The sequence below is a fragment of the Papaver somniferum genome, chromosome 3, assembly GCF_003573695.1.
Source record: "Papaver somniferum cultivar HN1 chromosome 3, ASM357369v1, whole genome shotgun sequence".
In the NCBI taxonomy this organism is placed as follows: domain Eukaryota; kingdom Viridiplantae; phylum Streptophyta; class Magnoliopsida; order Ranunculales; family Papaveraceae; genus Papaver; species Papaver somniferum.
This window is the reverse complement of record NC_039360.1, coordinates 69,784,200-69,807,069: the sequence shown is the minus strand read 5'-3', so window position 1 is coordinate 69,807,069 and position 22,870 is coordinate 69,784,200.

Here is a 22,870-nt window from a genome sequence, read left to right as displayed (position 1 = left end):
AAGGAAAACATGGTCAATTAGGAAATCCATCTAATATATGGAAGTTTTCCTAAACCAGCTACGTTTCCCAAACGGAGTCTTTCCAGAACCTTCTAGAAATTAGCCTTTTCTTTGACCTAAAATAGGAAACCTACGTTTCCTGACATTATGTACATTACTAGGCAGTAACTCTGCCTCTTGCACAACTAGTTAACTAATTCTGGCATGGTTAGTAAATCTATTGATTTTTAATCCCCTAAATTCCATTCCAATTGAAATGTTGGGACTGAATGTTGTTAGGGTTCTAGATCAAACACAAGGAGAAAGCTACTAAACTAGTCGAGAACCCTAAGATAAACCCTTTGAGTTGGGGGTTAGCCACCATATTGAGATGAAAATATAAAGGAAAACTTGAGTTGTATTAATTGATTGTCTCAAATAAACTGCGTCCAGGCTATTTATAGCTTCAAATCCTTGAATAACAAGAAAAGAACTTAGAGTTTAAAGACTGCCTGAATTAAGAAACTGAGTTAAACTAATTATGGAGAACTAGTAGAGATAAATACGGCAAGTAAACTAACAATGTGGTGTTGGTGTCACAACATCCCACCCTCCTGGAAAACATACTTTTCCTCAAGTCTTATATTCTAGAAATCGTGCAATGAAATCATCAGCGTCTTCCCAAGTTGCTTCATCTTTAGGATGGTTATTCCACTACAAAAGCCATTGAATACTAGCATGATTGCATTTCTTGTACATCCGTCGCTGCAAAACTTCATATGGTTCCCATTTTCCATAGTCGATTATATCTGGAAAAACATCAACAACATTGACAGCCGTTCCTAGTTTCTTCTTCAACTGAGAAACATGGAAAACATGATGAATACGGCTGGTGGTAGGAAGCTCTAATTTATAAGCCACGGTTCCAATTTTCTCCAAGACTCAAAAGGGGCCATAAAATCGAGGAGAGAGCTTCGAAAAATATTTACTTGCAACAGTGGTTTGCCGTTATGGCTGTAGTCGCAAATAAACCCAATCATTAGCTTGAAAGCTACGTTCTGTTCTATGAGAGTCGGCATATTTCTTCATTCGAGCTTGAGCTTCATGCAAGTGAGACTTCAAAAGTTTAAGAGTGTGATCTCTGGCTTGGAGATTAATATCAACATCATTCACTGGTGTAGAGCCTGGTAAGTACGATAAAATTGTTGGATGAGGCCTACTACACAAAGCTTCATATGGAGTCATCTGGATGGCAGTATGAAAGCTTGTGTTATACCACCATTCGGCCCATGGGAGTCATTTAAGCCAATCTTTTAGCTTCATACCAGCAAAGCAGCGCAAATAGCACTCTAGAGTACGGTTAGTAACTTTAGTCTAACTATCTGATTGTGGATGGTATGTTGTACTGTGGCATAGTTGTGTGCTTTGTAAAGAAAAATATGTAGTCCGAAAATTGCTCATGAATATCGCATCTCTACCACTAACAATACTCCTTGGCATCCCATGAAGATGAACTATCTCTCGTACAAATACTTCCGCAACTGTGCTGGCATAATAAGGATGAGACAAAGCAATAAAATGCGCATACTTGGAAATCAACAGACTGTTGAAGAAACATAATCTCATCAAGAAGTCGATTCAAAATATTCCATCAAGATTGGAGTTTGCAGCTCAATTGCCAAGGAGAGGGGGTAGTAAGCAACAACAATCTTATGAAGGTATAGTTCGTGTGGAGGGAGAGGCACGATGGCAGAAGGTAGCAAGAGAGATTAGGAGGAAAATGGAGTGGGAGTACTTTATTTATATGGAGATTGTGGATGATCACACACCCAAAATTGTTTTAGACAAAGACTATTGGATCGATCTTTGGAAGCCTCAAAAACTTTTTGTTGATATGGCGGTCGTGCATCTTTCACAGGCTACGGGGGCAGGAGAAATTTATGTCAGGTATGCTTTAGAAACTGAGAGTCAAACCCAGAGGGAAAAACCCTTGTCATATAACATCATCCCACTACAATCCCTATCAAAGTATGGTAAGTGGTTGAAGATCAGAGAGATTCCTCAGAGGTTTTGGAGCTCGGATTTGTTTAAGAAGGTGGGGGATCTGTTAGGTGGCCTTATTGAAGTTTCCACAAGCTCTCTCAAACTGACGAGCTACAAATTCTTCAGAATCAAGTTCAAAGGTGATTTCTCTATGATCCCGGCAGTTCTGAAGGTTGAAGATGGAGACCAAGTTTGGGCGACATCAGTGGAATGGGATTTCAAATTCGAGCCGCAAATCAGGGCGTCAATGGAGGAATATGTTAGGCTACTTGCTGATTTGGATTCCATATTTTCAAAGCCAAACCATAATCCTATTATTTTGGAGTCGGCTTCTTCGGAGCAGCTGACTAGACAAGGAAGCGGTACGGAATCTTTTGCTGCTGGACCCGAAAGAGGTTTAGCACAAGACCCAGTCTTTAGAAAGAATAATCAGGGAGGTGATTCTGATTTCAACTCAGCAGGTAGAGATGTTGTTGGAGAAACACAACATTCTGAGAGGCTGGTTTTGAATTATTCTTTAGAGAATGATGGAGGAAGTAATTATCTAGGATCTTTCAAGTTTAACACTGCCAATAAGTTTCAAATTCTTGACGTGTGTGGAAGTGAAGTTCCTACCTCAGACAGACTTGATATTATTGACAGCGTTTTGGCCGCTGAAGTTCTTGGTCCACAGTGTTTGAATGGAAGTGAAGGGGAAGTTCCCATCAATCATGTGAACCTGGAGAACTCAGTTAACTTAGGTTTTTTAGCAATGGATCGTGGTAGGGGTGTAGGAGTGGTACACACCAGACCAATTGTTAATCAACCTGAAGTGGATTTGTGCAATGCTAGAGGTTTTGATTCCTCAGCTCAGGCTGGCGACCTTATTTTGGCATTGCATTCAAGTCAGGCGGGGAATGCTCATCAGTCAGCAACACCACTTGAAGTGCAGAACTCACTGAAGGATCATCGTGGGGAACTGTTTAATGTTGTTGACGACCGGATTGTCATCAATTTGGGGGAGATACAAAATGTCAACATCGATTCTAATGAGGTGATCTTTTCTACCTCAAAATTAGTAGTGGAACTCTGTTGCAGGATGGGCGGGATTTCTGAAACGGACCAAGCACAAGCTAAAGCTGTAGTAGACGAAATCTTGTTCAAATATAGGGACAGATATAAGTCTATTACGGAAGGAAAGAGAATAGTCGACAGTTGTGACTCAAATGTTTCAAAATCCTCTGAAGATGAGAACGCTGAGGTTAATTCAAGGGGAAACACTGGTCTTGATGGGAACTAAAATCCTAACTTGGAACCTTATAGGCATTAACGACTATGGTAAGCAAGTTGCTGTCAGGGATGTGATTGCTGAACACAAATGCATTATCTGTTGTATCCAAGAAACCAAGATGATCTCCATGTCTTTCTGGTTTGTGCGTCAGTTATGGTACGATGATGATTTTGGGATGGAATTCTTACCTTCTCAATGGACGGTGGGTAACAGCGCAGGACTCCTAACTGTATGGGATAATTCGCAGCTGAAATTTCTGGACAAGAAGATTGGTTTAAATTCCATCACTTGTATGTTCCATTTCAGGAACTCTGGTTTCAAATTTTTGCTTACGAATGCTTACTCTCCCTGTGAAAATAGGAGGGAGATCTTCTGGAATGACTTGGATGATATAAGAACTTGGTCTGATGCTCCTTGGTGTTTCGTTGGAGACACGAATGAAGTTAGAAGTGACTCTGAAAGGAACAAGGCCGGTGGGGATGCAAGAAACATGCAGTTTTTGAATGCCTTTATCTCGAATCAAGAGTTAATAGATCTTCCTTTGCATGGTGGAGCCTTCACATAGAGTAATAAGCAAAGTGACCCTTTGCTTTGCAGGCTAGATAGATGTTTGGTTTGCTCTCTTTTTGATGAACGTTTTAATAGTGCAACTCAAACTGCCTTAATTCGTACGGTTTCATATCATAATGCTATACTTCTGGATTTACACCCATCAATAAAACCTCATTCTAGCTTTAAGATTGAGAATCATTGGTTGGAGCATCCAGATTTCGTTAAACTGGTGGAGGTGTGGTGGAATTCTCTTGATTTTGTTGGCAATCCAGGGTACGTGCTGTTTAAGAAACTCCAGAACCTAACTTTTTTCATAAAAAACTGGAGCAGAGAAACTTTTGGTTCGGTCAGAAGAGAGGAGGAGGAGCTTAAGAAGAAAATTAGAATTCTGAATTTTGCGGAAGAATCATCAGCTCTATCTTCTTCTCAGCTAGGCGAAAGAGCGGCTTTATTGCATTCTTTAAACAATGTAAAGATCACCAGAGCCAGAATGGCTTATCAAATAGCGAAGGTGAAGGGTTTTGAGTATGGAGATAAAAACACAAGCTATTTTCACAAAATTGCTAGTGGTAAAAGAAGACATAACCTTATAACAAAACTGGAGGTGAATGGGGATGATGTTTTTAATAAACAAGTTATCAAAAAGGAAATCCACGACTTCTACACAGGTTTGTTTACTGCTGAGAATATTGTAAATCCTACTTTTGCTAATATGGAGTTTAGGAACATCGATGCAGCACAACAGAGTTGGATGGAAACGGCGTTTGAAGAATAGGAGGTGCTTAAAGCAGTTAAGATGTGTGGAGCTAATAAGGTGCCAGGTCCGGATGGATATAACCTCGAGTTTTATAAAGCATGCTGGGATGTATTGAAGAATGATGTGCTTGTTGCGCTGAATGAATTTCACTCAACATGGACGTTAGATTGGAGACTCAATGTCTCTTTCTTGAAGCTGATTCCAAAGAAGGAAGATTCAGCCACGGTGAAGGACTTTAGACCTCTGAGTTTGATTAGCAGCTTCTACTAAATTCTCTGTAAGTTATTGGCTGAGAGGATGAAGGTGGTTATGCCGGATTTAATCTCTAATGCACATGGAGCTTTCATTAAAGATAGACAGATATTGGACGGAATTTTGATTGTTAATGAACTGATTGATAGCAGATTGAGACAACAAAATCCTGGTATTATGTGCAAAATTGATATGCAAAAGGCTTTCGATAATGTAAGCTGGCCATCTCTCTTTTCTATTTTGAAGAAGAATGGATTTGGGAGTAAGTGGATTAAGTGGATGGAATGGTGCGTTACGGCTGCGAAATTCTCTATCTTTGTCAATGGGGAAGCAACTAATCTAATTAAGCCAACCAAAGGAATTCGTCAAGGCGACCCCCTTTCACCCTTCCTTTTCCTGTTGGTGGTGGAGGTGTTATCTATGCTTATCAATAATGCGGTTGCTCAATGTAAGTTCAGTGGCTTCTGGGTGAAGGAAGGTGGTACCGTTGTAACTCACTTACAGTTCGCAGACGATACAATTATTTTTCTAGATGCTACTTCAGTTGAGGTAAGACGACTTTTAATCATTCTTGCGGTTTTTGAGATTCTAACTGGTCTTCGTTTAAATCTTGAGAAAAGCACGATGATTAGCATAACAACAGATGCTTTGGTGGGTGATTTAGCGCTGGAGTTGGGGTGTAGGGTCGAGACAATCCCATTTACGTATTTGGGTATGCCCATTGGTTCACATAGACGTAGTGAATTAATTTGGGAGGTGATCATTCAAAGGATGCAGAAGAAACTTGCACCATGAAAGAGAAGATTTTTAAACAAAGCGGGTAGGGTGGTTCTAATAAAGATCTCACTTGAGAGTCTTGCGGTATACTTCATGTCTCTGCATCATATGCTTGCCTTAGTTGAAAAGAAATTGAACTCTATCATGAGACGTTTCCTATGGGGTGAAGAGTAAGGGAAAAATAAGATGAGTTGGGTTTCTTTCAAGAGGATTTGCAAGCCGAAGAGGAAGGGTGGGTTAGGTATACGTAATTTGAGATTGGTTAATAAATCTTTGTTGGCGAAATGGCACATACGGTACTGCAAGGAGAAAACAACACTTTGGAGAAGGATAGTCTGTGAAAAAACAAATGCTGAAGTTGACTGCCTGCTACCACTACAAGTCAGAGAATCGACAGGGAGAAGCATGTGGTTTGATATTTTTAGAGATAGTAAGGTTTTTTATGATTCAGCAAAGGTGCAGGTAAAATATGAGACTACTTTGCGTTTCTGGCAGGATGCATGGTGCGAACGAAGGCCGTTTAAGGACAAGTTTTCGAGGTTATTCAGAATTAGCATGCAGAAGGTAGGATTTGTAGGTGAACTATGTGGTAATAATGGAGTCTTCCTCTTCAGCAGGGCGTTGAATCCGGTGGAGAGAATAGATCTTATAGAGATGAAGCATGATATCAGAATGGTGGTTTTAGCTATGGGGGAAAGTGACTGTGTGGAAGGAGCAGTGACTGCAAAAGAAATGTATATGAATTTAGTTGGTGGCGGTACGGACTGGGAAGGCTACAAGGTTCTGGAAAATAAGAACGTGCCTTCAAAAGTGTTTTTTCTTTTATGGGCATCTCTCCACAACTCGATCCCAACTCGAGATATGTTGCAACAACGGAGGGTAACTATTAGCTCAAATCTATGCCTTTTCTGTGGTAATGAAGTCGGAACATTGGAACATTTGTTCATTCGCTGTACAGAGATTGTAAAGCTGTGGAGTTTCTTTTTAGCATCACTGAAGGTGAACTGGGTCATGCCGCTGCACTTTAAGACGCTGATGTTAGGATGGAAAATGAATAGAGGGAAGACAATGATCATGATGGTATGGAATCTGCTGCCTTTTGCGTTGTGCTGGGAGGTGTGGAATGAGAGAAATATAAGGGTTCACGGTGGCAGGGCAAAGACCAACTATGAGATGGAGATGGCCATTAAGCAAACGATTCATCTCTGGGGTCACAAATACAGATGTTCTTAAAAACTACACTGCTTCGCATATAATGCATTAGTGGGAGGATATTATGAATTTGTAGAGCTTTAGTTTTTGCTCTTTGAGAAGGTCTTTCGACCTTGTATATACTCTGTACATATTCTTTTTTTCTTTTTAATATATCCTTTCCACTTCAAAAAAAAAAAAACCAAAATTGAGCTTTTTCTCTCAGATAATGGAAACCCATCGACGAAATCCATTGAAATATCAAGCCATACGTCAGCAGGAATGGGCAAGGGGTTCAAGAGTCCCGGAGGAGATTTCGATTCAGATTTATTGCGTTGGCAGATGTCACAATGATAAATGAACTCTTTAATTGAATATTTCATGCCCTTCCAATAAATTTTTTGTTGCAGCCGGTTGAAGGTTTTTAAATAACCTGAATGACCCCCCAATGGAGTTGTATGAAATTCTTCAAGTAATTTGGAGCATCAAGAAGAAGAAGAAACAACCACAATCCTTTGCTTATATCTTAAAATTCAATCTACATAAGTATAGTTGCGTTTAAATCCAGGATTAGCACGCAAACTAGCAATAATTGACCCATATTCATCATCCTGATGCAATTCATTTACAATGGCATGTACTCCAGAGAAAATAGGTGTTGAGAGTGAAGCGAGTTGAGGCCCAGAAAGACGAGATAAAGCATCAACAGCTACATTCTCTTTACCATGACGAAAAACTATTTCATAGTCATATCCCAACAATTTGGATAGCCATTTTTGCTGTTCCACGGACGATAGTTTTGATCCAAAAAATACTTCAATCTCCTATGATATGTGTATATCTCAAAATGTCTCCCCATTAAATACGACCGTCATTTCTGAACAGCAAACACGATTGCTAACATTTCTTTGTCATAAACCGAGAGATTCAAATTCTTGCCAAATAACGGCTTGTTGTAGTAAGCAATATGACTGCCAGACTGCATCAATACGGCACCTAAACCACCACCATATGCATTACATTCAAGATAAAATTCCTTGTTAAGATCTGGTAACACTAAAACAGGAGTTGTAGTAAGAGCATGCTGCAACAATTTGAATGAAGATGTAACAGCATCATTCCAAACAAAGGAATATTTCTTCAACAGCTGAGTTAAAGGTTGACTGATAGTGCCAAAATTCTTAACAAACTTGCAATAATAACGGGTTAGACCCAAAAATGCTCTGAGCTCTTTAACTGTGCTAGGATTAGGCCAAGAGAGAATGCTCTTGATTTTATCATCTTCAATTGAGACCCCATCAGATGAAATAACATGTCCGAGATAGCCTGCAGATGGTTGAGCAAATGTGCATTTAGACTCTTTCACGAACAATGAATCGGAACGTAAAATATCAAACACAATAGATAGGTGCTTAAGATGCTCAGAAAAACTAATACTATATATCAATATGTTATAAAAAAAGACGAGCACAAACCTGCGTAAGTGTGGTATGAATATGTGGTTCATCAAGCTTTGAAATGTAGCCGGAGCATTCGAAAGTCCAAACGGCATGAGCAAGAATTCATAATGCCCATCATGTGTCCTAAAAGCAGTCTTAGCAATATCTGGTTCATGAAGGCGAATCTGATGATAACCAGATCGTAAATATAACTTTGTAAAAATGCACGCACCGTGTAGCTCATACAGGAGTTAGTCAACCATAGGAATAGGAAACCGATATTTGATGGTAATTTTATTTAATGCACGATAGTCCACACACATCCTCCATGTACCATCCTTATTACGGACCATTAGAATTGGAGACGAGAAGGGACTGGAACTAGGACGAATTAATCCAGTATCATGTAGCTCATCAACTATTTTCTCAATCTCATTCTTCTGAAAATGAGGGTACCTATATGGGGGAACATTAACCGGAGAAGAATCAACTACTAAAGGAATATGGTGATCATTTTGTCGTGAAGGTGGTAATGAATCAGGAGACTCAAATATGTCGGAGTAGGTTGACAATAATTGTTGAATCTCAGGTTGCATCTCTGGAGTAATCACGACTGGAGATGCATTGAATGCAAATAATTGGAACAGAATTCCATAATGTTCTCTGTTTAATAAACGTTGCATGGGAAAACTATCCATCATCATTACAGTTGGGGAGTCATTTCCCACCAGAAAAATATCAGTATCATTAATTTTGAACTCCATAGTTAAAGCTTCAAAATCCCAAGAACTTTCTCCTAATGTACGCAACCATTGGATGTCTAACACAGCATCGCAACCACTAATAGGCAATAGATGAAAATCAGAAATAAAATTATAGCCTTGTAACTTAAGTGGAATATCAAAACAAGATCCTTGAGTACTTATCTGACCACCATCACCAATTGTCACACGTAATTCAACATCTTTAGAGCAAATACGATAACCGCACTGCTTGGCTATCTTTGGATGAAGAAAATTGTGTGTAGAACTCGAATCTAGAAGAATTGTCAGTGCTTGACCATTTGTAAAGCTTGATATGTTCATTGTTCTAGGAGAAGTAGAACCCACTAGTGTATTTAAGGAAATTTTAGGTTCTGGAGTTTCTTCAATAACGGTTTGATCCACCTTGGCAACTTCTTCATCTTCCTGCTCTTCATCAAACTCAACCGTAACTGGAGATCCATCCAAGAGTAATAGTTTTGGCTTCAAGCACAAATGACCAGGTGTAAAAAATTGATCACAATTAAAGCAAAGACCTTTCTCTCTTTTTTCTTTTTATTCTTCCCATGAAAATCTTTTAGCTCCAAGAGGTAATGTAGTCTTTTTGAACGGAGTGGGTGTAGTAGTTGTTGTAGACCTTAGCTGAGGAGGACGATAAGGTTGTTTGGGAGAAGAATTGATTGCTAATAAAGCGTCCTCTTGGTTGATTGCTTTTGTGAAAGCCGAAGTTAAGGTTTGTGGTTCGAGCAATTTAACCATAGAACCAATATCTGGTTTCAATGAGTGAATAAAACAACTGATTAAGTGATCCTCAGGTAAATCTGTTACAAAATTCAACAGACGTTCAAACTCAGGTATGTGATCACAAACCGCACCTTTCTGCTTAATTGTGCTAATTGCCATTCTAGAATCTACGAACTTCGCAGGAGAAAAACAAGCACGAATAAGAGAGCAAAACTCTAGCCATGTAGTCAGAGCAACTGTTGTCTTTTTCCAACGATATTGATCAGCACTAAAGATCCAGCAACCACGTGCAAGCTAAAATATTGATCAGCACTAAAGATCCAGCACTCAGAGTCATCACCATCAAAAGTTGGAAACTTCAAACTAATTGAGCCAACGCGAATATTAGTTTCATTACCACCAGGAGGAGGTGGAGGTGGTAGAGGAGGATCAACACCATTATGCTGATTAAGCTGAGGAATAAATTCTCTAAACACCAAACGTAAAGAATTACTCAAAGACGTGGTTAAAGCTGTTGTAAGGTTGGTTGTGAGAGTGGTGGATAGGTTTTGTGTATGCTCAGCTAAATCTAACCTCCTATTGACTCGATCTTCCTCACGTAGTTGGCTCTCTTCAGATTTCTTCGTGTTGCACTACTCTTCATCATGAATATGATTGTTGGTAATAGTTGTAACCAGGGTATCAAGTTTTTCCGACACACTCACAAGACTATCCTGCACAAGTTTCAAATTCTTTGTATTTGACATCATAAAAATAATTAGTTGAATTTAAGGGATGACCTTAACCTGCTCTGATCCAGGTGTTAAGGTTCTAGACCGAACACAAGGAGAAAGCAACTAAACTAGTTGAGAACCCTAATATAAACCCTTTGAGTTGGGGGTTAGCCACCAGCTTGAGATGAAAATATAAAGGAAAACTTGAGTTGTATTAATTGATTGTCTCAAACAAACTGCGGTCAGGCTATTTATAGCTTCAAAGCCTTGAATAACAAGAAAAGAACTTAGAGTTTAAAGACCGCCTAAACTAGGAAACTGAGTTAGACTAATTATGGAAAACTAGTAGAGCTAAATACGGCAAGTAAACTAACAATGTGGTGTTGGTGTAACAACAAATGCATTACAAGTCCCATGTCCAACATTTCAGTGCAGTTGAAATGTTAGGACTGAATATATGTCCACAGTGTCTGATTTAGGGATTACGTGGGGAAAAAATGTGGTGCGTCTTCCGCGTGTCAAGTGCATGTTGTGTCCAGTCTCATGTGCATGCGGTTAAAACAATATTTGTGGTATGTCTATGTAACTTTGCCGATGACCTCAAAGTTGCAAAATGACTCCAAAACTTGTTGGGTGACGTAAAATCTGTAACTTAAAAATGAGCAACTATAACGCAAAATCTGTCACTCTCCTCAAAAGTTTGCAGCACGACACCAAGTTTGCGGTCGACCTAATTTTCTTCATGACTAAAGATATGCTCAGTGACAGTGACCAATTGGCCAATTCTATTATGCGACTCAAAATTGCACAGTGACCAAAAAAATCTGTCACGTGACATTGTCTTTGCCCATGACAATAATTTTAAGTAATTTCTAAGGCTTTTTTTCACAAAATTGGTTAAAAAGACCAAAATCAACAATTTCTGGGTGAAATGGACAGTTAGATTTTGATACTGTTTAAATGGACAAAAATGTAAAAATAGGCAGGATGTAACCAGTTTCATCGTGCCCATTTTCAAATATTTTTTCTTATTTTTAATTTACACGGGATGTATCCAGTTTCATCCTTGCTATTTTTTCTTTTGGCCATTTCACCAAAACTATTTTTTACTCGTCCATTTGAACCGTGATTTAAAAATATTTGGACAAATGACCCATTTTCCGTTTTTTTTTATCACCCTTCACAATTCAACATACGATACGTCACTTCGATTCAATGTCCAAGCGCTATCGTGGTTCAAGGTTGAATTATGGAAGCTCCAAATGGCGCGTACAGAAAATTGGAGCCGCTAGGTTTTAAGATTTAAAGAAAATCTGATGATTAATAATAGAAGTGTCCCATGACTAGACGTAAATAACGTAACCATTAGATTTTAACTTCAAACATAAAATCTAATTGCTTACATTTTGAGCCCCAAATGATTTGGCACAAAAAGTGAATTTGCAGCGTCAAATCATTTGGCGCCACAAAGTTAATTTCAGATTGCATTCAAGCAATCCCTTGAACGTGATTTTGAATCAGGACTTTACACCACGATTTTGACGCTGAATCTTGAAATGTTGATCCCCTATTAAGTCCAAGCCTATCTGACCCACAGTATTTCCCGTCACCCAGAATCTGCCTAGCCTGTGTGACTCAAAATTTGTTCAATGAGCTGAATGAGCTATATGGTAAAATCTGTCCCACGGCTTAAATTTGTTTTCGGTCTTCTAAATTTTATCCAGTATAAAAAGCAACGTGAACCAGAATCTACCATATGAAACCAAATTAGTATTTTGAGACAAAAAATTGTCGTGTTGCTTAAAAATCGGCATCATGTAGCAAAATCTACAGTGTGATCCAAAATCTCCATATTAGCCTGGAAATTTTCCCAATTAATTTTTTCCTTATGATGATCCAAAATATGTCTTCGAAACTCAAAATCAAATGCATGACAATTCATACAACATCCTTAGGCTAAGTCATATGATTTTCTAATCTAGCATCTAGATTGGAAGCTAGAATAACCTCCCAAGTCTTATGGCAATTCTAATCTAGCATTTAGATGCGCTGAATCATTCCCCGTGGTCGAGCTGAACGGAACAGCGCGCAACCATCTCAGTCGTCGGGTTAAAAAAATAAATCAATCTGCGCTGAACCAAACAACGAAAAGTTGATTTTCTCTGCGCTGAACCATTCAGCGAGACTATCTCGCTACTAGTTGGAATGCGAGATATATCTGGAAAGAGAAATAGTGTTAAAGAATACGCAACGCTTTTGTGTAATCTGCAACGTTTTTTGTATAATCTAGCAGCCAAATCTAGCCCATAAGACTTATTCTATCATATCACATAACCCAACATACCACGTGACCCAAAGTATGGCATGATGGTCGGAATATATCCACTAATTTCACCATTGTAAAATAATATATGCCACCATAATGTGAAATATGTCTCATGACTTTACAAATCCGCATCATCACTCAAATTCTTTCATCGTTCCTTGTGATCATAATTTGTTTAGTGACCCGATCGAGATCTATCTTGTTAATTGTCTTGTGACTCGAAATTTTTCATTGTGACCCATAATTTACCTTGTGACCCAGATTTATTTAGTTATACACAGTGTATTGTGATGCAAAATATGGCATGTGATCTAAAATTCGCTAATGGCTTGCAATCTGCAATAAAACGCACAATAAACCTTTTGAAGTAGGCTTACACATGATTATTATATTAGACTTATATTTTTAGACGAGAAAGTTTACCAGTTTCTAACTAATATTGTTTGTTTTATGGAATTAACTTCAAAGCATATGGCTTCCAGTAGTGCATAAATAAAAAAACCTAAGAAAATCTAGCTCATTTTCTCTATACTATTTTAATTCTATTTTTTTTTATATTTTTTTCTCTATACTATTTTAATAAAATAAATAACATTATTTTATGGATTTTTTTATATATTTAAGTTTGTGTGGAGAAGAAGAAAACAAGGTCATTGAGTTACCGAAGAAAATTACTACACGATATCCATTTTACTTTAATAAAATCAAGCGGCGGAACGAGATTTTTTTGAGATTACAATGTATCATGATCTCAGTGACGTTTTTGTTAATGAAGTAAAGGCATATAATGGTTGAATAGACTGAAATAAACAAATATATTTAGGAAAAAAAAACGAATCCATGAGCTCTAAAAATTTAATGAACATCAAAATTAGAGAAAAATTTGATGGGCATAGTTTTTAATCAATTTACGAAGGAATAAGTGTTATGGGATTTGACAATCTTGCAATATAAGCTTATGGATTTTTATTTCTATTTTCCTACTGCATTGGTTTGAATTAGTTTATTGAATATTTTGTTAGTTTTTAAGGTCATAAATTTATTAAATTTTTATTTGTTTTTTAATAATATTATTTATTTTGACGAAACTAAAAATGAAACTGGATCTGATATTTCATACACGAGTTCGTACTATGCTAAACTAGTTGATTAAAAAAAAGAAAATTGAGGAAGTTTTAAGCTCCAAAATATTCATTTTTTATTCTTTGTATATTCAATTTGAAAAGGAGAGGATACATGTACACTACCTACTTTTTCATTTGATGAGAGAATGAATCTGTGTAATACTTTAAACAATTAAAAGAAAACTTTCAATGTAGAAAACCAAAAAGCTCACACACGCAAGAATTTTGTTAACGAGGAAAATTGCAATATAACATAAGAACCCTAAGATCTAGTCTAGCTTGAACACCGTATTCTATTAAACTGTTACAAAAACTAACCTAATATCAGACTCTGGACTAGATTGCAGTTGAGACCGGATCGACCCTCCGAGCAATTCAGCTTTAGTCGTGCTACTTACATCTCTTGCAAGAACCTGAACTTGATTCCGCTAGGTGACGTCCTTTACAGACCTAGGAGTTGCTTCATCCGAAATGAAGGCTTTGAAAAATCTGCCTCTAACGGATAGCCAATGGATTTCCATCAGAAAGATATTCAATTAAGGTAATGGAAATATATTTGCTTATGAGAAATCTTCAAGAGTAAAGAAGATATCAAGTGAACCTCGATAATTAGGATAGCTTACTCTCTTCAAAAAGTTATAGAGATGCTTAATCGATTCTACCTCACAAGATCAATTTGAAAACATAGATGAATCTTATGAAATTACAAAATTTGAGATGAAGAGAACTTTGCTTATTCTATCAATCTTATTACCTAATCGATGGTTCTTCAATTGTCGTATAACAGAAGGGACGAACCTTAGCATATACAAGAACTACGATAATCAAGATAAGATTTCGGTTACCAAGAACTATCAGGCAAAAGATACTCTGAACGGGATTCACGAATCCCTTAGTGAAGACTTCAAAAAGTCGTAACCTAATATAGTTTCTTTAGGAAAACTAGGTGAAATGACGAGGGTACCGAGTACACCAGGATCTTCTCGACATCAACCTACCGCAAACACACCTTATATAATCTTACCGAAACAAGAAAAACTAAGAGATTATTTCAACAAGGTGTACTTGGTTATAGTGAGAGTTCGAAACGAACTAACTATGTGATTGTTACGAATATAATGTAGAAGTGAAGTAAATAATACAACACACAAGATTTCGTGTTCAATCTTGTCTTGGTTAAACTCTCAAAATATGACTCAAGTGATGAATGTTCATAGATCTTTAGTAATCTTAGTTAGAACAATTTATTGTTCACAAGCTATTTTTATTTCAAGTTGATCATTTGAAAATTACGCAAGCAACAACGCATATTGTCTATGGCTATTGAGAATGTTTCAAATTGAGTTATGAGAGATATGGAACTTCTTTGCGCAAAGTACACATACTTGTATGATAAATTAAAATCACAAAATTTTATTTGTCTTAGACTTTGTGATTCATCAAGATAGATATCTAGACTATTTTTTGATTTGTTTGATTGTTCTTGAGAGGTGGTAGCGATCTAGGATTCTATGATAACATAGTATAAGTGTTTCGGATCCGTGAGGTTCGCTGGACTTTGCCTACTGAAAATAAATTTCTAAACTTCGATTGAAACATATCAAAATGGAAATCAAACAGACTTGTTTGTTGGAGGCAGATAGGTACCAAAAGTCTTCACTGATATTGAAACGACTCTTAGGGTGTAAAGGACGTCATCTAAGGGAATCAAATGTGTAGAAAATTGCAAGGTTCAAGAGACGTAAGAAACATGACTGTAGCTGAATTACTTATAGGGTTAATTTGGTCTCAACTATATTTCAGTCTGAAGTCTGATAGTAAGCTAGTGTTTGTAGAGGTTTAATACAATATGGTGTTCAAACTGGACAAGGTCCCAGAGGTTTTATGCAGGTGCAGTTTCCTCGTTAATAAAATTTCTGGTGTCTTGTGTTTTTCCTTTTTCGTGTTTATCTTTATAATAGGAAACACAAGTAGTACGTAATCAATCTAGATAGTTTAAGTTCTTATTATTTGAGATGAAAAACTAGACTTGTTCCTGTTGAATTCATAGAATTCAGAGACGACTAGATTGATCTTGGATATTGACTTTTGAGATTGTCCAAGAACTCTTCTACACAATCAGATACACGGACCTTTGGTTTATACATATTGATTGTAAAAGAGAAAATCTATGTATAGTCTTCTTCAAGAGATTTGCTTTAACTTACTTGTGATTGTGTTAGGTTTTGTCCATACAGGCTGCCGAACGAAAAAGTTGGTGGTATACTTGGTACCCTGTCCTTTTCATATAAACTATACTTCGTAACTCCATATACATAATTTTTTGAAACAACTATAGTATATAATTCCTTATGATACTTTGATCATAGTATAATGACCAAGTCACTTATACTAAAGTCACTGTAACAAGTTTAACTTTGCATGTTATGTTTATAACGAATAAAGACTGGAAAAATAAAAAATAAAAAATAAAAAATGAAAAAAGTCAAGTCCGCAGTTACTAACCTCGAACCGGAAGACGATTTCTTCATTAAATATGTACCTTAATACTCCTTTTACTAAACTTTATAATATTTGGACAACGTTTTCACATTTTTATTCTTTATATATTTCAGTTTAATAAAATAAGAAGTTAGTTAATTAATTTTGTTTTGGGGAAGTGTTAACTTTGAAATACTTATTTTCTTTTCTTTATATTTTCGATCTTTCCTTACAATTGTTTTTACATGACTATTAATATTATAAAACACAACAAAAATTTATATTATCTTAGTAAAAGAAAACAAGAAAATCATTTATGAAGATCTAAATGTTAAAATAAATATCTTATTTTTCAAAAGCGGACATTACGAATTAAACAACATATGAGCAATTAGTATCCTAAAATAGGATTATTTCCAATATCAGTGAAATAAACAACAAATGCACTAGAAAATATGAAATTAGAGATTAAGTGTAATGTAATAAAACAAAAACAATCAAATGTACAATTAAGATTACCATATAATTACCATGTCTTAAAAATTTTGGGTATCAATAGTAATTGATTACCATCTAGCCATTATAACTTCTACCAATTTTTTCGGGTGTTTAATGTCGTGAGCTTCAATGCTTTTCTTTGTAATTTCCTTCCCCATCCATGTTGATAGGGGGTAATCGTCGTCCATATTTGACCCATATAATTTTCCTTGCACGTGATCCCCTGCATATGAAGGGAAAATAAAATCAAAGATCAACTAAATGAGTTTAATCTTATGGAGGCTACTTGTTGGGGTATTTATATAAACTTAACAAAATCAAATCTAAACAACTTGTCTTTAAATTAAAAAAAATTACCTTAGCAAATGAGTCGTTTTTCCATGCTTCTGCATATTTCTCGTGAACAACAAATGCACACACCGACTTTTCATCAAACTTAAGTAATGTTTATTCTTCAACTAATTAAAGTAAAGTCGGAATTTTTATCAATGAACTGATTCTGATATATATACATATATATATAGAGATGTTTAATTAACTGTAAATAAAGTTTAGTGAATTACATACTTATGTTATGCTTATCCAACACTTGTATTCCTTATGTTGTTTTCACGTTATGCTTTTTCAGTTGTCCATCACACAAGCTAAGAAAATATGCTCGTATAATTTCATCGCAACGATACGTCTGCCCTTTTATTTCGTTTTATTAGCAGGAGGATTTTTTTCAATCAATATATTCCAAAGTAACAACAAAAGATTTAAAGAAAAAAAAATTAACGATATAATTCAAAATGACGAAAAGAGGAAAGAAAAAACTTACCATAAAGAGAAATATATGATTTAGAAACCACCATATTTGAGAATTCAAATTATTATTTTTTTTACATCTTAGTTTGGTAAAATTAGAAAATCAATCAAGTTGATGTAGATGTTCGCCACAACTTTAATTGTTTTGTTCATTCTACCCTAAATATAGTTTATAAAACAATGTGAAATAACTTTTAACAATGAGAGAATCACAAAGAAGATCAAGAGTGAAGGGTTTATTAAAAGTTAACGAATAGAATAACGCAATCAAACATGATGTTCAACTTTATTAATTTTAACAAATCAAAAGTAACTTCAACAAATCCAGAATGTGAGGTGTTTATGCATTAAAATCTTCAACTCATTTTCCAATATTTAAACCTTTGGTATTCGTCATATTTTCAAGATTATTATGCATGTATCCTATTTGTAGCCCCATTAATTTATAATAAACTATTTATTTTGTGGTCCTCTTCTGATATAAGGTCACTCAAGTTTGTTTGAAGATTTGACTATCACAGATCTGATTGATTTTGGATCTATGCAGGGGATAAACCTGTTGATAACATCAACTTTAATAAACTTTATTTTGTGTGATTGATCAATAGTGGAATCAAGTTGTTTGCAGCGGTAGATTGAAATTTAAAATAAAAAATTTGAATACTTTTCTTTTTGGTTCTGATCTTTGTGTGACTTTCTGCGAGTTAGATTCTCTGAGATTCAAAAGCAGTTTATTTAGATAAGTACTATAAGACTTGGGAGATCGAACATATTGTCTAGCGACATTCATTCTTGGACAAATCTCGTTCATCAATATTTATTATTTCGATAATCATTGTCTTGGTTTGATATTTTGACTAAAGAAGTTTATTGATATAAATTTAAGATCCTTTACTCTATTTTATCACTGATCAAAAGTTGATTTGGATGAGTGATAAGTGAGTCACTGGATAAGTGATAAGTGAGTCAAATACTGAAAAATATTTAATCTTTTGCATAAGTATATAACTAAAAAGGCTCATGATGTAAATAAGATCTTTAATTGATAGAAATTTCACTTTTTACTTTGTTTTTCTGTCTTCTGATTCTCTGTAAGTTGTTAATCCTTGGCCGATTTAGAAAGACAATCAGGGAACCCAAATTCCATATGATCAGATCATAGATTCAAGATCAAAATTGGATTGATGAAGTGAATACTGTGATTTTAGTCAAAAAGTCATAATCAGATACTGCGAAGGTATGCTTCTGAACGAGTTGAGCATCTTCAAAACCTTCTCAATTCTTTCAATTAATAAATTTTTTATTTTGTTAAATTAAAATACAAAATAAATAAAAATGTGAATGTTTATCCAAACATATTTTGATATTATGTTTCTTAATAGGCGGGTAAAATGTAATAGTATCGTATTTAATACTATAAGAAAACTAAACAATAATAGTATCGTATTTGATCTATCAAAGATAACTATACTTTTAGTTCTTAAACAAAGAAATAAGCAAATAAAACTAAAGCAGCGTGGTTCTTAGCTTCCCTTTAATGGCAGTACAAGAGCATTTTCATCCCAAAGAAGACTTTAAATCAAAGGTAACGAGAGATGTTAGCCTAATTAGATTACTCTTATCTATTCCAAGTTAGGTTTCTCACACGCCAGAGGTATGTCTTGGGATAAGTTTGCAAGGATACAAGACTCCCTATTTATAGAGTTATGACTAATGCATTGTTCGGAAACAAGATTTACCAATTATGAAAATTCTAAAGATATACAATAAATGTATTTTCCAAAATTAGCAAAGATCTAATATTTTCCAACTCATATTTGATTTTTATCACAGTATGGCAACTAAGATTAGCTGGCACACATTCATTTCCTTGACTAATATAACCACCAGATATATGTGAAAAAACGGGTGGGGGTGGGGGGGTTCTAACAACCACACCCAATATTTTTTTCGGCAATCTATATGGACTAACTCCAACATAATTCCAAAAGAATCGACTAGACAGTCAGACTCAATCAAGGAAAAACATCCAAGAGTTATATCTCAATTTCTCAATAAAATCTGCAATCGAACAGATGGAAATCTGTGAGCCCGATTGATATGAGAAATAACTTGAACGGTATCAAAAACCAATGTTAAAGTGTCAATCAATTTCAATCAACAACCAAAGGTCGGATTTACCAATTGATTGGACTACGCACAACCTGTGATATTTCAATTATATAAAAAAAAATATAATGGGAAAAGAAATAACACAGACAACAGAAGTTTTGTTAACGAGGAAACCGCAAATGCAGAAAAATCCTGGTACCTAGTCCAGATTTGAACACCACATTGTACTAAGCCGCTACAGACACTAGCCTACTACAAGTTAACTTCGGACTGGAATGTAGTTGAGCCCTAACCAAGTCTCACACCGATTAAGGTACAGTCGTGTTCCTTACGCCTTTGAAATCTTGGAAGGACTCTACGCACTTGATTCCCTTAGCTGATCTCACCCACAACTAAGAGTTTCTACGACCCAAAGTCTAAGACTTGATAAACAAATTTGTCTCCCACAGAAAAGTCTATTTAGATAGATAAATTTGTCTCCCGCGAAAATACCTACGAAGTTTTTGTTCCGTCTTTTGATAAATCAAGGTGAACAGGAACCAATTGATAATCCGGTCTTATATTCCTGAAGAACATCCTAGAAATGTCAATCACCTCGGAATAACGTAACTGTATGGTAGTAGAACAAGTTATTTTGGAATCACGAAGAATGGGACGAAGAGATTTGTAATTACTTTTTATATCTTACCTATCAGAGATAACTCTCGAGGCAATCTTAGAGAAGATAGTACTCAATACGATAGAACAAGTAAGATCAGAACACGCAACTACAGAGAAAATAGTTGGGTCTGGCTTCACAATCCCAATGAAGTCTTCAATTCGTTAACCTATAATGGTTTTAGGAAAAACCTAGGTTAAAGGATAATTGGCTATAGTACACAACTAGTATCACACAGGAGGTGTGGGTATTAGGTTTTCCAGTTGCTAGAGTTCTCCCTTATATAGTCTTCCAATCAGGGTTTGATAGCTTTGAAATCCTGATTTAAGATTCAAGCTAAGTTTGTTTAAAACCAAAGTAATATCTCTCCACCGTTAGATGGTCTTAGCTTGTTACACACAAACGAAATATAACTTCATTTAGATATGGGTAACCTTACCTAAACGTGTATATTGAGTTGGCTCAACAATAGTTTACCGAAGTTAGCCATATGAACACTTTTCTATTAACCACATTTATCTAACACATCTAGATCAAATGATAATCAAAGGAATCTAATTGTGTTACTCATAGAGTTGTTCAATTGTTTGTATTCTCATAGAAGTATACAAGACACAATTGAAACAAAATCGGATTGATTCAAGAAAATCAATTCATGAACATTAAGCCACGGTTTGCAAATATTGCATTCCTTAATTTATATATGTATTTGTTCATGAGTATGAAATCATACTTAACAGATTTTTAGAACATAAACCGACTTAGTTTGCAACGGGTACGCAAACTTAAGTTCCAGACTTTGGTCATGTACGACAGTTCGCAAACGGGTACGCATAATGTCGTTCCGGACCGAACTCAGGTGAAACCATTCGCAAACGGGTTTGCCAACTTGGTTTCCAGACTTGGACAGTAAAAACTGTTAGCATACGGGTATGCATACTTGGTTCCCGGACCTGAATCATACTGCAATTGCATACTGGTATGCATACTGTGCTATATCCATACAATGGTTAATTGTTCTAAACTCCCATTTTAATCATTGAAACATCCTTTGAAGACAACAATAGCTGTTTCACACAAATTATTAGCTTATAAGTAATTTTCAAGTGATCGAATGATCAATACGAAATATTCTGAGTCTACATCAAATGACTGTCTCACACAAATCATGTAAGATGTTTCAAGGCAATTTTCAGATGATCGTCTTTTGACTCATTGTTTAGTTTCCAACAAATAAGTCATTTCAAACTAAACTCGTCAAGAATAATGAAGAATGTAGCTAAAGCAAAAAGCTTCCAACACATATTTCGAGAAAGATATCAGCGAGTTAAACTCAGCTCGAAATATCAAATGTGTATAATGTAAAGTCTATATAGCTATACGACTTAGTCTCAACAGGAGATAAAATAGAATAGAGTTCTAAGTGATAGATAAGTTTTAGTCTCCACATACCTTTTGTTGATGAAGTTCCTCAAAGTTCTCCTCAGTAGATCTTCGTCTTCAATCGATGAACGTCGTGAAGTCTAAAGCTCAACTACACATTTTATCCTAGTCCGAGACATAGCTATAAGTAGACTAGAAATCAAAATTTATAGTTTTGATCACCTAAACTTGACAAACAAGCTTGAGATAGCAACGCTTGCGAGTTCGACCGAGCAGTTCTCTAACAATCTCCCCCTTTGTCAATTTTAGCGACATTACTATCAATATATATTGATTACAAAATAAATAAACTTTGTAGCTTCTCATCCAACATGCTTGATTTCCTTGGTTCTTCAACATTCCTTTAATTCTTCGTCACTTCAAGTACTCCAGTGATTCTGAACGTGTTCAACTCAACGTCATTGTTGTTGAAGATCCGTAGCTATAACAATACGAAAACAATTGTTCTCAAATATTGTTATACAGTGTCATAGTATTATTACACAACATAAAAGTTCAATTGTATCACAACTTTGATAATAATACTAAGGTGATATGTATCACTCCCCCTTAGTCAATACTTCATCTCATAATGAAAACCACTCCCCCTTACATAATGATCCGCAAACCATATGTATGTAGTGTGAACTACAAAATAATTCTCCCCCTTTTTGTCAATATAAATTGGCAAAGGTACGAAAATTAACGGGATCATAATGAAATTCTCATAGAGATTATTCATGACTAAAAGAGAACATATCAACTTTGTTTCGATGATTTCACATAGTTGAAACTTAGTGTATTCATCAAGGAGTTTATAAAGATACAAGAAAACTCCTACAATATTCCACAGCCGCACTCCCCACAAAGATTTGGCAATTAAGCACAAATTCAATTAAGAACTCCCCCCCATAAAATGTCATTCCAGAAAGAACAACAAGAGCGGCCTTAATTTTAACAAGAA